Source organism: Ctenocephalides felis, unplaced genomic scaffold, assembly GCF_003426905.1.
Source record: "Ctenocephalides felis isolate EL2017-DRISC unplaced genomic scaffold, ASM342690v1 CF-g0.4_SCAFFOLD_01170, whole genome shotgun sequence".
NCBI classification, from domain to species: Eukaryota; Metazoa; Arthropoda; class Insecta; order Siphonaptera; family Pulicidae; genus Ctenocephalides; species Ctenocephalides felis.
In genome coordinates, this window is record NW_020537324.1 from 13,170,852 (window position 1) to 13,174,856 (window position 4,005).

Sequence of the window (4,005 nt, forward strand, 5' to 3'; positions counted from 1 at the left end):
TTTTTATTAATAAACCTCCATTAATAGGTCTACATTACTTTAGGGTGTTTGTTATAAATATAATATCTTTATCATCATACAAAGTCAATAAAATCATTTTATAAAGGAATAGCCTAGCTTAGATTTTTATCACTTACCAAAAGCACGATTTAATTCCAATTGATATTATATGAACGAGTTTTAAATTATTTACTAGATGTAAGTGGTATTGTCTTAATGGCCAATTTGTAAAACTTTTAAATTTTGATAATTTTTTATTATTAAACCACCTTCAATAGATCTATAATATCTACGGGTGTTCTTTAAGATTATGATATCTCTCTCATCAAAACAAAGTCAATAAAATATTTTACAAAGAAATAGCCTAGCTGATCTGAAACCTATACAAAAAATTTCACTCTTACTTCAAATACCTTCAAAACTAAAATTAAGACTGTTAAAAGTGATATGTTAAGAATTTTAAGTATATGACGAATATTTAGTATTTCTTAACTTCTTATGAAGGTAGTTAAATTTTGATAATTATTTAAATTTTCTCAAACTTCAATATCATCAAAATTTTGCAATAACATATTAACCTTAAATTTTAAATTAGTTAGATAAAATCTAAAATAGACTAATCTTCATTTTTTATAATTATGACTAATTTTAAATCGAAGGCATAGATAATTTACGAATAGCAATAAATTTGGATCAGAATTTTAATCAAATTCACAGTTACGACTACTAGGATATGAAATGAATTTTCCAACTACATAAAAAGTAATTTATAAACTAAAATATTATTAAGGAAGCTATAATATAAATATATATAAAGATCAAAGCCATAAATTATTTAAATTTACGATCCATAAAAATAAATTAATCAAGGAACAACAGAAAGATTTACGAATAAGAGTATGATTAAATTTTTGCTCTACCGTTTCCAACAAAAAAACATAAATCACTTCAAAAGATATTTTTTTCATTTACTAATTAGTATAAAAAATTGATATAAATTGATCAATATCCAATGGTCAATGGTAAATTTGCTCTGAGACATAGGTATTGCATTTTAGATCTTAAGTATCTATATGACAAAATAGTATATATTTCCAGAAGTACTCAAATTGCACAAGAAACATCATAAACAATTATCTCAAAGTTTTTCTTCATTTTATTCAAGATTGTTCGACGTTCGAGAGAAAACTTATTATTAGATAGCACGAGGTGACTTTCTACTTAATAATCGTGTAGTAATTTTGTTGTCAAGTAAGATCATTTATTTTATATATTTTCTAATTAACCTAATTCGTGTTAAAAACTGTCGAAGAGAAAATTTATGAAGGTGCTAATTAGTTTTAATGTCCCATTATCAAATGATGGTGTGATCATATGATACTTCATATGACAAAGCTTGAGTAAATAAGTAGGCTAATGTAAGAATCATATTTAAAACAAATATCATTTTAAGACAATTAATTAATACATTTACATATTTTATATTAAGTTATTCAATACTTATACATTTATTAGACGACTAAACTGAAAATCAAATGTTTCAATTCAAAATCTAGTTCAGTAAGTCAAGACTATAAATAAATAAAAATTATAATTTCTATTAATAATTTGTATTTAAATTAATTAATTCAGTGCAAAAATAGCCTTCAGGTGACTATAAAACTTGCATTGATAAATAAATAAATAATCAAAAAAATGAAATGTTCAGCAAGTCATGAATTTTGAAATATTTGATAAAAAGAAAGTTATTAACCTTTGACATCAATGTGATAAATATTGTAAAAAAGTTAAGACGGCACATGGTTGAATATACGATTCAAAAATATGAAATGTATATTCAAATTTAATTAGTAAAATATGCAAAGTAATGAATAAATGATAAAAAATTTAAAATGTATTAAATAAGTAATATATACCATAATTTTATGATTTTTGTAACGTGGCATATTTAACCATAGAAAAATTAGATGTTATTAAATAATAGAATACGTATCAATTAATTATTGATTCCATATGAATTATATTGATGTCAAAACATTTCTTGTACAACAAATGTTTGCATAATAAGACCTCAATAAATTATTCCATATGTAACCCAATACGATTAAATTCCTGCATGTTAGTCAAACTAATATATTGAAATAAACAAATTGAAAAAAAAGAGTTTGAATATGAATCGATAAATAATTTACGACTCCAAAAGTGGTATCATGCTGTGTAATTCACATACCAGCCAGATCTAGTGCGTTGTGATTTGAGATATTCAAATGAAGGCGATTGAAGTATAACCATAATCTAACTTTATGATATATATATATATATATATATATATATATATATATGTCAAGATTGCTAGGTATTTATATAAGCAATATGTTTACAATCCAAATTTTAAACGTGAGCATTAATAGTCAGTTTTGCTTCTTCGGATTCTAAAATTTCAGTAAAATCTCTTAAAAAACCTGTTTTGTTACAACGGCGTCGTGTTAAAAAATCAAAATAGTAACAATATTATAATAATTCTAATAGGTTTTAATAATAATAATATTTAAAAAGTAAAACATTTTGCCGAAACCAGGGATCGAACCAGGGACCTTTAGATCTTCAGTCTAACGCTCTCCCAACTGAGCTATTTCGGCTGCATGAACGAGACTATAAAGACCAGAGCAGACTCCGGAACAAATCCAAATTTCTAATAATTGTAGATTATCAATATTTACATGACATACTACAGAAAATCGCAAAACATTTTGCCGAAACCAGGGATCGAACCAGGGACCTTTAGATCTTCAGTCTAACGCTCTCCCAACTGAGCTATTTCGGCTGCATGAACGAGAATATAAAGAAAGAGCAGACGCCGGAACCAAACCAAATTTCTAACAATTGTAGATTATCAATATTTACATGACTTACTATCAGGAAATCGCAAAACATTTTGCCGAAACCAGGGATCGAACCAGGGACCTTTAGATCTTCAGTCTAACGCTCTCCCAACTGAGCTATTTCGGCTGCATGAACGAGAATATAAAGACAGAGCAGACGCCGGAACCAAACCAAATTTCTAGCAATTGTAGATTATCAATATTTACATGACTTACTATCAGGAAATCGCAAAACATTTTGCCGAAACCAGGGATCGAACCAGGGACCTTTAGATCTTCAGTCTAACGCTCTCCCAACTGAGCTATTTCGGCTGCTTAAACGAGACTATAAAGACCAAAGCAGACGCCGAAACAAATAAAAATTTCTAATAATTGTAGATTATCAATATTTACATGACATACTACAGAAAATCGCAAAACATTTTGCCGAAACCAGGGATCGAACCAGGGACCTTTAGATCTTCAGTCTAACGCTCTCCCAACTGAGCTATTTCGGCTTCTTGTGCAGAAGAACACTCAAGAAAACCCATTTCGTTAAAGAAAAAAGGTACGAGTTCTACGATTTTGAAATTCATGTTGATATCATATTTCACATAGCTTCCTACCACTTCTCCTAACCTAATAAAATATTCAATTTATCACCATCAATTAATGAATTCAACTCAAATTTCGTCACTTTATGCACATTCAACTTTTATTATCTTGTTTATAGCAAATAGCAACATTTTCAGAGCCCACACGACCAAGTCTCACTCTAAATAAATTACAATGAGATAAATGTTTACTTTAAATAAATATGTGTAGACATCATAATTCATATAACACCACTCGGTATTAAATCATTAATCACTTTAAGAGAAGGGAGCAACGGGCACTTGCATTTCTGATCAAATTATAAACTCATTAATATAAGGTGTCTATAGGATTGTAACCTTGACAATAATGGAACATATATGGTAGCCATAAAATATTAAAGAAAGGTAGGAAAGAATTCTTTGGTATGTTATAATAATCATTCTCCATATTGATTTTATTAGTGATTTTAATCACAACTGTAAATTTAGAAATCTTCATGTTAAAGTGGTATGATATTCTTAATCTGATAGTCCAAATTAAAAGATAC

At 27.6% G+C, this 4,005-nt stretch overlaps 5 non-coding genes across 5 annotated transcripts; all 5 read right to left on the bottom strand.

Moving 5' to 3' along the window:
- Positions 1–2,566: 2,566 nt before the first annotated feature.
- On the bottom strand, positions 2,567–2,639 carry Trnaf-gaa. Its single transcript has one exon. It is a non-coding gene; the product is annotated as a tRNA-Phe (tRNA).
- A 112-nt stretch (positions 2,640–2,751) lies between these two features.
- Trnaf-gaa lies at positions 2,752–2,824 on the bottom strand. Its single transcript has one exon. It is a non-coding gene; the product is annotated as a tRNA-Phe (tRNA).
- Positions 2,825–2,936: 112 nt separating this feature from the next.
- Trnaf-gaa lies at positions 2,937–3,009 on the bottom strand. Its single transcript has one exon. It is a non-coding gene; the product is annotated as a tRNA-Phe (tRNA).
- A 112-nt stretch (positions 3,010–3,121) lies between these two features.
- Positions 3,122–3,194, bottom strand: Trnaf-gaa. Its single transcript has one exon. It is a non-coding gene; the product is annotated as a tRNA-Phe (tRNA).
- A 112-nt stretch (positions 3,195–3,306) lies between these two features.
- Positions 3,307–3,379, bottom strand: Trnaf-gaa. Its single transcript has one exon. It is a non-coding gene; the product is annotated as a tRNA-Phe (tRNA).
- Between the last annotated feature and the right edge of the window lie 626 nt (positions 3,380–4,005).